Source organism: Stegastes partitus, unplaced genomic scaffold, assembly GCF_000690725.1.
Source record: "Stegastes partitus isolate 25-593 unplaced genomic scaffold, Stegastes_partitus-1.0.2 Scaffold1403, whole genome shotgun sequence".
Taxonomy (NCBI): domain Eukaryota; kingdom Metazoa; phylum Chordata; class Actinopteri; family Pomacentridae; genus Stegastes; species Stegastes partitus.
In genome coordinates, this window is record NW_007579134.1 from 113,745 (window position 1) to 126,997 (window position 13,253).

The 13,253-nt window shown below is 41.5% G+C and overlaps 1 protein-coding gene across 1 annotated transcript in view; it reads right to left on the reverse strand.

The window, feature by feature from the left end:
• rasgrp3 (RAS guanyl releasing protein 3 (calcium and DAG-regulated)) overlaps positions 1-10,744 on the reverse strand; it is a 42,927-nt gene extending 32,183 nt beyond the window's left edge. The window contains exon 1 of the mRNA XM_008299334.1: positions 10,583-10,744. The gene's annotated coding sequence lies outside the window, so the exon portion shown is untranslated. The remainder of the gene's footprint in view (positions 1-10,582) is intronic.
• Positions 10,745-13,253: the final 2,509 nt, after the last annotated feature.

The window sequence follows — 13,253 nt, forward strand, 5'->3', positions numbered from 1 at the left end:
AGGGTGGGACTGACGGGTTTTCTTTTATAATTTTCTTAAATGTTGGACTGTTTTTAAATGATATAATGTTTTAAAATGCTATGTTGTTTTATAAATGCTGTAAAGCACTTTGTGTTGCTGTACTGTATGAAAAGTGCTATGTAAATAAAATTTGATTTGATTTGATTTGAAATGCTCCACTATGCTCATCAGCAGGTTACTAACTGTGTCTGTCAGCTGCTTGCTGCTGAGCAGGTAGTGTGCAGTGGCTTTATAAAATCTTACCTGGAAAAACAGCTGCCTGTTGCTGCTCTGGAATTTAGGGGTAATAATTATGGATCTCAAATATCAAGATCAGGACAATCAGAGCATCTTCATCAAAGATCCATATAAGCACAAATGATTTGGATCAGCTCAGGGTCAAAAAAACTTGATCTGGACATCCCAAGGCTCCCAGCAGAGAAGCACACATCCTGCCCGGCAGAGAGGAGTACACCACACCATGACAGAGCATGACGTGAGGTGGATGTTTCAACGTGTGAATACCAAGAAAGCTGCAGGACCTGACGGTATAACAGGCTGTGTCCTGAAAACCTGTGCCAACCAGCTTGCAGCGGTGTTCACGCAAATTTTCAACCTCTCGCTCTCCCAGTGCATCATCCCCAGGTGCTTCAAACAGTCGGTCATTGTTCCCGTCCCCAAGAAAACCAAGCCCAGCTGTCTTAGCGACTACCGGCCCAGTACCCTTACCTCAGTGGTGATGAAATGTTTTGAAATACTGGTCAGAAATTTCATCACCTCCTCCCTACCTGCCTCCCTGGACCCCCTACAGTTTGCATACCGGCCAAACAGATCCACAGATGACGCCATAAATCACCTGCTACACACAGCCCTGGCCCACCTGGACACTAGGAAGGGGAATTATGTGCGAATGCTGTTCGTGGACTTCAGTTCAGCGTTCAACACCATAATCCCCTCCAGACTGGTCACTAAGCTGCAGGACCTCGGACTCTAACTAACCCTAACCCTAACCCTGTGCAGGTGGGTCTCCAGCTTTTCGTCCAGCAGACCACAGGTGGTTCGAATGGGAAATCACCTGTCCCCCTCATGCACCCTGAACATCGGTGCCCCCCAGAGCTGTGTGCTGAGCCCTCTGATGTACTCGTTGTACACCAATGACTGCCTGTTCACATCAGACTCTAACACCATCATTAAGTCTACTGACAGCACAGCAGTGGTGGGTCTGATGTCCAACAACATCAAGGAGGACTATTTAATGGAGATCACCCTCCTGAAGGACTAGTGCAGAAGACAACAGCCTCCTCCTGAACGTCAGTAAGACTGAAGAGCTGATTGTCTACTACAGGAAGAAGCAGCAGAAGGCATACCACCCACTCAGGATAGGCGGGACAGAGGCGGAGCGAGTGGACAGCTTCAAATACTTGGGTGTTAACATCACGCAGGACCTGACGTGGTCCTGTCACATCATCACCCTGGTGACGAAGGCTCCACAGCGTCTCTACCTCTTCCGACACCTGAGGGACTTTAAGCTCCCTCTCAAGGTACTCAGGAACTTTTAAACCTGCACCATTGAGAGTGTTTTGCCTGGGAGCATCACCACCTGAATGGCAGGACTTCTTGGTCCTGAGGAGGATGGTCCGCTCAGCTGAGCACTCCATCAGAACCACCCGCCCCGACCTGCAGGACATTTACACCAAACGATGCAGGTTAAAGGCCAAGAAGATTGCAGTGAGCCCACCCACCCCAGCTACAGACTGTTCTCTCTGCTGCCGTCAGGGCGGTGCTACCTGAAGGCAAACAGAAGGAGCTTCTTCCCTCAGGCTGAACCTGAAACAATAGACTCAATAAACAATCCAACAGTCCAGTCACTTTCACCTTGTATATGTACATGTAGATAATATTATTATATATATTTATTTTATCTCCTTTTGCACTGTTTGACAATTTGATTCATTTATTTTTGCTTATTTCTGTCTCTCTCTCTCTCTCTCTCTCTCTCTCTCTCTATATATATATATATATATATATATATATATATATATATATATATACACACATATTTTTTTTTCTTGTGTGTTTTATTATTCATCTTGTTATTATTGTTTTAGTGTGGAACAGGTGCACAGTGCATTTCACTGAGCGTTATACCATGTGTTTGTGACCAATAAAGGCCATAAATCCTTAAATCCCAAGTAATAATACCAAAACAATGAGGTAAAAGTGGTCAGAAAGCTCTATGGAGTTTAAAGTAACTTCCACTACAGTGACCTTTTTTAATGTGGGTTTGTCAATGACTGTAATAGTTAGACCCATTAAATATTGATAAGGGCACCTCTAACACATGACTTAAAAAAAAAAATAAAAATAAAAAAAAATAAATAAATAAATAAAAAATAATATATATATATATATATATAGAGAGAGAGAGAGAGAGAGAGAGAGAGAAAATGATGTTGGATTCATTTGAAATTAAATCTTGAATACTGTGCTGCTTAATCTAATACAGCGATTATTGTTGAAGTCAAAACAAATATACACATTTATTTCTGTAGTAGTTTAGCAGTTTTAAAGCAGATTTTCTCCTTTAAAGCAATCTGCCGTAGACAATGTAAAACACACCAAAAACTCTAAACCTCTCTCTTCTCACTGGAATACAAGTGGAGGCAGACTGAAGAAGCCATGCATGTGGAATTAAAAGGATGTTCAGAGCCGACTAGACAGGTTGGATTGGTGTAGTGTGCTGCTACAGACAGATGTTTCATTGACCTTGGGTTCATACAGCTGGCAGGATAACACAAGCAGATGGCCTCTGTGTTTATGACTGCGCTGTGTGTCCTGTTTCATCACCGAGTACAGAGTTGCTGTCGTCTGGTTTGTCCAACCTACTGTTTCTCATTAGCTGCTAATGAGATTAATTTAAATCAAATTGAATAAATTTGACATACTGTATGCAATACAAACAGTTTCTACTTAACCTCAGTAATTTCTTTCTTTCTTTTTTTTTTTTTTTGGTAATGGGATTTTTTCATGAGTTTATGACTTCCATTGCTTAGTGAAATAAAGTATCAATATCATTAATGACTATTTATCTTGGTAAAGACTGGATGAGACATGCTGCTGATTATTGGTGAGTCACTTTTCACTGTTCATCAGCAGCACAGCTCACTGCTACTCAACTATTAAATTAACTGCCATTAAATTTGTGATCAAACAACCTTTACGAGTTCTACCATGATGTTCACATTTGTTCATATTTTTTTAGTTGATTGTTGAGTCAGCTTTAAGCCAGGGGACACTGTGGACTGGTCCATATCACCATTTATCACCAGAGACAAGCACAATCCCCTTCACATCTACAGGCAACTTCAAAGCTGTGTTGTTATCAAAACCAAACACTGCAATGCTTTTAAAACTGTGGTGATGTAATGCAAAATTAGCCTAAAAGCTATTGTTCTTTGTGTTTGTTTGAACTCCGTGTGTGGTGTAGGGAGACGTACAGCTGAAACCCAGAGGGCCGTCAATGCAGTGTCTGCAACTGGAGCATTTTCTGCCTTGATTAACATGAACACCAGCTGAAACAACTTTTTTGTGAGTGACACATGTCCATTGGTTTTAGACCAAATACATGAGGGAATGAATGCTATCTGGTGATCCCATGCCTGCTTCCCAAGTGCACCAGGCCAATAACACTTTTTTGGTCTCTATGTTCTCACATGTAGTTGTAAAGCAAAGATAGCAGACACAGTGCAATTTGAGATAAAATGACTGAATATGTGTTAAATTTCAGTGTGTGTAAATATGTTACTTTTCTGATTAGCTATGTGAGTCAGTATCATAGACTGTGATTAAAGGATGCATGAATATGTTTGGACTGCAGTGTTGAAGCCTCAAAATTGGAGTATGGCATCACTATCTTGGTCTTTTGAAAAAGTACATAACAAGCAAGCGATGGATCTGACTGGAGAACTGAAGGACGCACAACGATACAGCTGCAACCTGTCAATTATAAGGCAGCCGTGCCCGAAAACATACTCAGCCTTATCATTTATTTTATTCTAAATGGGCACATCATTTACAAAATGAACATGTTGCTGTATTGTAGGAGACTTAAAATAGTGATTGAAACCATAGTCCTAATGACAGGACAATGTTTCCAAAGGTACCTAATCAAAAGACAAGTAGGGGCATCATCTCATGGACCTCTATATCTTCAGACTTCTTTTGTAGCAGACTAGCAGACTTTCTGTCCTACTGGCTGCTTGAAAGAATGTAGGTTTAAGGCACTTGTGCACTTACTCCTGAGGGCTATGTCCATCATTTACAAGTCTTTCAGCCCAGACTATTCTGGCTGCACCTCATTATTATTCTGCTGTACGGGGGGGAAAAAAATATTTAGTTTTGTTTGTATTTCTTTATCACAATCGTCTTGGGCAGAGTGAAGAGAGATGCAGTGCGATGCGATGATTTGCCACGATGTCACACACGCACACATAGAGTCACGAGGTGAAAACAATACCAGCGACGCTGCCGTGGCAACTGGTTAAGCTGGAGCTGGAGCCCTTCCTAACCAATATCTCTATCAGAATACATTACTCGGACAACGTTACATAACAAACATCTTGAGATAACACACACACTTAAACATGTGGAGTCTTGAGGGACCGAGTGTTATATAACCTTCAACATAATGCTGTTCCAGGGCACACCATGAATAATTTAATAGTCTGTTTTACGGTAACAGTATGTTTGCTGCAGACACAACGTCCGGGATTCAAGGAATCTTTCTCTGTTACAAAGGTAGCTGATGCATACAGTAAACACCACAAACTGTGTCAAAGAGTAAAGCGCAGTGATTGTTATGAGAATGGCAGGAGGTTTTCGGCATATGTTTTGATTAAATGCTGCTGTAAATCATTCTTCCCTATTTTCATCAACACAATATCAAGAAAAGTATTGGCTAAAAATGTTGTTTGCAATGAACCCTAACCCTACAATCACAAAGGAAAAATCTTCACAATTTCTAAGACACAAAAAAAAATCTGTAATGACAATAAAACAACCTTTAAAATGTTAAAAATAACAATGTGTTGAATGTTTGCCGTTACTGCTTTTACTTCAAGCAGCATTTCTGTTACACATTTTTAAAGGATTCAGACCAACATCGTAGGTCTGGTTTATGCTTCAGTCCAATATCCTATTTTTTGTTAACAGGACTGAGGAACAAAACAGTCTGCAAATACCATCTCACAATATAAAATGTCAGGAACTTTGGCTACTTTGTGCAGCAGAACAAACTATACGCAAAACATTGTGTAACTAAACAGATTATTTATACAACAAAGTTAAATGAGCCGTGTGTTTGGACACCAGAATACATTAAGTCTAATATTTTCTCCTTTTAGCTCATTTATTTATAGAAAAATATATCTAATGTTTTCCTGTATCTTGTTGCACTTACTTTCTTTTTGTTCGCGTGACTGTGTACATGTTTGAGAGTATGTATGCACTTCATCCTCTGATGAGGCATTGCGTCATACTAATAGTCATTTACTGACAGCGCAAGAATGTGTGCATGTGACATCCCAGCAGTCAGGTTTGTGGGTTTGCAGCCAGTGACATCAGACACGTCGAGCCAGAGACAGCGAGGAACATCTGATGTGTCATGAGCAGGTCACGGCGACACACACAGCCAGCTCGGTTTGATCTTTGGATATGCACTCTCAAATGAAGCCATAATCAAAAGTTCGGGGACAATTTTGAATCAGCTTTAGACATCATTTTGAAGCCATAAACCATCACAGCCACAGGATGAACACTACTGACAAGTGAGATGAATAAGGCTCATCTCATTACAATGCTAAATTCTTCTGGGAAACTTTGGCTCCTGACAATTTTGTCAATGTTACTTTAACATGAAGCACTCAGACATTGTTCCAGACCAAGCACAGCCCACCTATGGCACTCTCACAGCATTATCATTCCACTATGGCAGGGTGGGGGGTTGTTGCTTGTATATATTTCTTTAAACCAATCACAATTATTTTTGATGCATCATTGATGTGGCCTGAAAAGGCTGGTTGTTGTTGCTGTTTCCCATAGTGAGGGGCAATTAATAAAACATCAACACATAGACAGCAGAAGGAGATGAAATGTGGGGCCAATGGCAGATACCCTCCTTCTAAATCCAGTGAGTCAGACTACTCCCAGGGCCTCCTCCAGCTGAAACAATGCTCCCTGCTACGCTGTAAACATTTTTCTATAATGATTAAAGAAACATAACAAAGAGCCCACCATGATGACTCCCCCATCCCAATCCAGTTGAAGATACACAGGATGCAGCCAAACAAGCTACAGAACTCCTACCCAGCAACTACTGAACCCAAAGGATCCGCAGTCAACTTGCTAGTGGCAGAAACCACAGGATGCCACCAGAGGGTCCAGGCTCCCGGTCTAGTTTAGCAGCACAAGGAGGACCTTCACAAGAACAAAAAGGTGGTTTTAATGTTGTGGCTGATTGTTGTAGTTGAACGTAACGTCGACAGACGATTATTACTCTTTCAACTGAAACGTGAAACACTTGTTCACGTTGACACACAAGTTCATGAGCGTGTTAATGGCAGTGCAGTGTGTACTGTACCTCTGTGAAGCCCTTCACAGAGCCACTTGACATTCTGCAGGATGAGGACACTTATACGTTTGTACATTTGTTGTATATTACCTAAGTGGAAGTGGAGCACACAGTTTTACTTCATTCATTAAACCAAAGAATCAGGGCTTTATTTTGTTTTTAGAATATCACAAAGATAAGGATGCACACAAGATAGTTCTAGTTTCCTGTCTGACTCTGTTTCCAAAGGATTTGGATCTAGCTAGCACTCTGTTCTGCCTCTCAGAGAGCACTGATGCACAGGCTGTCATACTGAGGTGCAATTCCTGCCTTTTTGTCTGAGGACACTTGTTGTTACAGAACACTCTACATAATGTTGACATTTATAATGAAAACATAAAAAAAAATAATAAAAACTAGCTCAAAGGAACATGATGGGCAGTATTTCTAAAGCAATATAGAGACAGTTTTTTGGTTTTTGGACTGATAAAGGAATAATTTTTTTTTAAAATGTAACTTTTATTTATTGCTAGAAACATAGAGTAGATGAATGGCTCCTGTAGACACATGAGCATAACAGTGATCACAAAAGCAAGCAGGAAGCACAATTTTGATCACTCTGCTCTTGTCATGTTTTCCACAGTTTCTGGTTCTGATAAATTGAGTCATTTACCAGTTTTATAAAAAAGAAAACGTGCTTTTCAAATCTACTGGTGGGTTCAATTCAGTTCAATTCAATTTTATTTGTAAAGCGCAGTTTACAACACGTTATCACACAGCGCTTAACAAAGTAAGGTACAGACCATACAAATTCAAACAGAGAACCCAACAATCCAAAGTAGCCTTTGGATTTCCTCTGAGCAAGCGGTTGGCAATGGTGGGAAGGAACCAAAACCCCCATCTCTGGGGTTCAGAGGATTAATAACTATATGCAGTATATAGCTATTAATTTGTAAATTTAAAATCAAAGCTCAGTTTGCAGCACACAAACCATAACTGAATGGATGAGATAGTTCGCAGTTTCACTGTATGGGTCGTTTGTACTTAGACTAGCATGGCTTAATCTTTGAGACAAGCTAATGCTACTGGCAGGATCAACCAGATAGCCTGAAAAAACCGTGCCTGCGTCATATACAAAAAACAAAACAAAACAAAAATCTTCTATTGATATATTGAAGTTACAGTTCACTCTTGTCCTCAAGTATGGCAGTGATTGATAATAATGACTTTTAATTACAAGGTAATTACAAGAGCTCTAATTTCACGTTCATAGTGCACTCTAATTCCAATATTGATGCTTATCTATATTATTGATATATGATATATGGTAACATGCAGAGTCCTGTAAGATGGGCCAGGCTACATCACTCACGTCCCTATGGTTGTACAGAGTTAAAACAACATGTGTCACAATAAACCTCTGATGTAATTATCAGGAACAGCAGTCATTGTTCACATGGACACAAGAAGTCATTGTCATAAACATGGAAACTGAGTCATTCAGTGTTTAAACAAACTTCCAGAGCTGACAATTTTATCTGAGAACAGACTCCTACAGCTGTGCAGCTTTGTCAACAATATGTTTACCAGGATTATCTCCTACAAGCAAGTTTCAAATATTCTAAACTCATGAGAGGATTAACAATCCAAAACGAATGCAATGGACTGTAAAAGGTCAAAGCAAAGGTTTAGATCAGCTGTGATAAAAACCTGTTCACAAGGATTAGATTGTTCCCTACTGCACTTTAAAGCTTAAATACAATGATCAGACAATATGCTGTCTAAGGTGAAACACAGGCTTTCTTTGTAGAACCAGACAGTGTGGGAAACAATCTTCCTGCAGCAATCGTTTAAGGTTATTCATTAAACCCAGAGGTGACCACACTGACAACCTGCAGCCCCACATTTAGAATTATAAATAAATAGAACCGCCTTATAAATCCACAGAGGGCAGAGTCAGTTTACCATCAGTCTATTCTGTGCAGCTGCTCAGGTGACAGCCAATGAAAAAATTATTCTGATTAGGTGATGCATATGTCGGCCATGCTGCTGCTCATTATGAATGTATGCAACCGCAGCAGACGGCTGAAAACACAGCAGGGTGAGGATGATGTTGTGAGGAGTGACAAGTCATGCACAGTGCACCACAAGTGTTTTCAGTGCACTTTTTTTTTATTACCAAAATGTTTTTGGCAGCTTGACAGCAGGCAAATTAGTATACGTGCCCCACAAAACTAAAGTGTGCGCTCATTTGGGGAAGTGTGTGATATGATTTATGTGCCGTATTTCACATCCTTGGTTTTGTTAAGCAGTTGTATACAAGTTTTGTTGTTGCTGTTTTTAACTTTTGCACAAGCAAGACGACTCTCGTTGTTAGGTCAGGATGCCGCCTGTAATTGTAGCAGGTGCAGATACATGCAGTTCACATCTGCTGACATGATCATTCTTTAAAGTGCTCGAAACATGTCTCGCTAAAAGCATATAAGGCACGGGTGTCGAATCCTGGTCCTCGAGGGCCGCAATCCTGCATGTTTCAGATGTTTCCCTCTTCCAACACACCTTATTCAAATGACCAGGTTCGTTATCAGGCTTCTGCAGAGCTTGATGATGAGCTGATCATTTGAATCAGGTGTGTTGGAAGAGGGAAACATCTAAAACATGCAGGATTGCGGCCGTCGAGGACCAGGATTCGACACCTCTGAAAGGTGAACACCCACTGCAGCATGCAATTTCTTTTTTAAAGATTTTTTTGGGGAATTTTTATGCCTGTATTTGATAGTGTCAGTGGAGAGAGACAGACAATGTGAGGAGACAGACAGAGTGGGGGAATCCCCTCAGCTGGGAGTCAACCAGGGATTTGGGATATTTGTTCCCACGTGGTACGCACTCTTCACCACCCAGCTATGGGGTCGCCCCAGGATGTGTTTTATCGTTCGTGTCCAACTGGTGTAGTTGACAGATTGATGGCAGCCATCAGGCAGAGCAGGTAAGGAGACATACTTGTGGCACATTATAAGAAGCAATCTGTTTGCAGGTGTCTGCTCAAGAATTCTGTGTGTTTTGGAGTGGGTGATATCTCCATTTGTGTAAATCGCCCCACCAAGGAACAGGGAGATTCTTTGTCCTCCCCGAAATAAATAATAAATGCTAACAAGTGTTTGCTGTACTTCTTGCAACCCAGTCAACTAAACTATACAGAAACTGAACATTTACTTGGTCCTTAAGTTTCCATGATGGCTTGCTAAATAAAAATGAGCAAGGCAGCCTTCCAGAATGACATTAAAAATGCAACAGTATCTGAAGCACGGAATTCTTTCTTGTAACTTACATTCTTGTAGAGCCAAAAAAATCTATATATCTACTGTGGAAGCGTCTGAAAGCATCCCAAATTCATTCTGCAGCAGGACAGCAGCCAGAGTCATAATGAACTATCTTCAGCCACAATAAGGACAAGAGGTCCTGCAACAGATGGTCTGAGCCACACAGTCCTGATCTCAACATCTTGAGTCAGTGCGGGAACACATGAAGAGACAGAGGACAACAAGAGAGATTGAATCAACAGAGGAACTGTGGCTAGTTCTCCAAGACGGGTGTTTAAATCAAATGTGGATTTATTGGAAGTTGTTCTCCTTCCTACATGCTGTTTGAAGTTAACTGATGAAAAAGATTTACTGTATTATTTTAAAAAGCAGCCTCACTTTATTTTCAATGCCTAAAGCCTTTACACAATATTTACAAGTGGTGGTGTGCTGGCTATGGGGGATTATGGGCCGAATCCTGGTGGATTGATAAGTTGGTCCTTACAACAACAACAACTGTCCAAGTAAATATCTGACACATGGGAGGTTTCACAGACAAGTCGGTCTTTATATGATTATTAAGGTCCATTAAAACCAGCAGAAAAATGTCACAACATACCACCAGAGCATATTCATATTCCACATCAACTTTTATGCAAACATGGACTGACCTTACCTCATTTGAGACTTTCAACCTTCCAACATCCAGCATCTACCAGCACAGCTCATGAATCCGTCTTTTAAAGTTGTCCATGAATAGATCCACCTTTTTGTAATGTCACATAGGTATCGCAACTGAAATCCACCAGGATCCAACAGATTGCTAAATCCTGCATAGCTCTTCAGCCATCCATGCTGGCTGAAAGTATCCCCCAGCCTTTTCTTTAGATGGCTGCTCTGTCTTTCTGAAGCCCTTTGTCTGTCTCAGCCCCATGCAGTAATGCTGTATACTCAGCCAGTGCTGATCCCAGTGTGTGAGTTTGTTTGTCTAAATGGCCACTAGACTTCCTTCTATTCTTTACCAACTTAGTTTTCCTGCCTGTGTTGGTCGTACTGGGCTAAATATAGGGACCACACAAGGTAAAGTGGAAAAAAGCAGAGCAGGAAATGTAGCACAATATGCTTGTGCGCACATTCATGTTTGTCCCTGTGTATTTCCCTGTTTCAGATCCCACAAACAGCCACAATAACTTCATCTACTGCATGACCAATGAAATACACAGTTGCAAGCTGGATGAGCTTAAAGGATTTCATTATTTTGTATATTCTGAGGGTGATACTCGACAAACAGGGCGGAGTGAGTGCATGTGTGTGTTACTGCTGTGTACTTGTGTGAGTGGGACAACCCATCCCATATTCCACTCTAATGACGTTGTACACATTGTTTTGTCTCTCTGAGCTTCTAAAAATGTCTGCCTAAACAAAAGCACTCACAGCACATCCTGCTGCCTGGCTGGACAGAAAGAATTGAACTCCAACTTTTATTGTCTCACACACAATTTGAGCAAGGGGCTGTACAACAGCTCGTGTGGGGGACGCTGGAATTTCATGTGTTATTTAGAGCAGGGCCAAATGGTGTTGAAAAGCGATCACAGTTTGATTCCATGATACAAAATGGGTAATTGCAGCAAATGTGTTGGGACACAGTGAACAAACAAAGGGAGAAAGGAGAAAGGAGACCAGCTTAGGCCTGTAAAAATAGCCATGAACAGGGGCTGTTGCTCTCGATGCAGTGGTCGTGGGTTCGACTCCCACTCATGACCATTTGCTGCAGGTCTCTCCCCATTCATCTCCCCCCTTTCCTGTCTATCTCTACTGCTATAAATAAAGGCATACTCACATCATTCTGACATACAGTTAGGCCTAAAAGTATTCATATAAATGCCAACATTTAGAGTTTTTGAATTGATTTTTCCTTGATCCATGTTTTTTTTTTTTTTTTTTCTGGCTGGAAATTATATAAGCAAATGACAGCAGGACAATATGTTAGAGATTTTAGTGATAAGTTTGATCATTTCTGTGTTTTCATTTTACTTTTTTTTTTTTTTTTTTAATGCCATGTGCAAAGTGATTCGTACTCTTTCTCAGTCATCAACGATGGCAACACATCAATCAAACAGTTCTTAGAACTGCTCACAGTCTTTCTACATATCTCCACTGGGATTTGCTTCCACTCCTCTTTGTGACAATCTCTAGGTCTTGGAGGTTCCTTGCCATCACTCTGGTTATTAGTTCCCTCTGCAGATGAGATTCAAGTCTAGACTTTGGCTGGGCTGCTCCAAGCATGGCCTTAGTGGTGAGTGTTTGGTCTGTGAATGGGTGAGTTAATCACAGGAGTGGAGCTGCTGGTGGCCAGGTCACCTCTTGCTCATTATCCTTCTCTGCAATAAAAACCCTGTTCAGATCTCTGCTGGTTGCCTGATTGCAGACTCTGCCACACAGTTTGTGTTGTTCATAGACTGAAAAGAAAGATGAATGCAGCCACTGTGACGTCACCCAGTTTGTGGGCTGAGAAAGTGAAGCCAGGTGTTGCTACCCTCTCATGATGGGGTTTAGAATCAGTCTCTATTGAAGTCAGCCCCTGGCAGCACTCAATGGTATTGCAGGTTTTGACACTTCTGGGCTGGCTTCACTTTTTAAGGCTGGTCGCTACATTCATCTTTCTTATGCAGTCTATGGTCTTGTTCCAGCCATCACCGCAATCTGTAGTCTTCTGTGGTGACTGTGCTAACTTCTGTTTGCTGTGACTGCAGTGAGCCTGACTTGCCCCCATCTCCTTCCTGCTGCCCTGAAAACCTTCTCTGGACTCCCTCTGCAAACTTCAGGTGGAAGAGCAGGTTGTCCACAAATCGATCCAGCCCTTCCATGCGTTGAAGTGCTCCTGGGCAATTTGTGTGCCATCAACTGTCTGGCCTTTTAGCATGTTATCCATTGCCACTGGTGTGTAAATGTGTCTGAATGAGAAACACATTGTAAAAACTCTGAAGAACCTAGCTATGGTTAAAAGGCACCAGATATGTGGACTATTTACCATTCAGTCCAGCTTTTGGTCCAGGCTCTGTCCCTGCCTGCCCCTGTTTCAGTTGACTCTGCTTAACTCTCTATCCCAGGCCTCAGCCAAATTTCTCTGTCTGCTCCTGCATCAGCTGACTCTGCTCTGCCACCAGGTCCAAACCTCAACTATGCTTACCTGCCCGCCTCAGTTCTAACTCAGTGTCCTAATGGATAAGCCTCAGTGTAGTCTTTAAATCAGCGTTTTAATGCGTTTGGTACGCTGTCCCTGGCCTGTTTCTGGGACTCTGCACTTGGGTTCCTGGTCTGGCCTCAGCACTGGAACACTTGAAAAG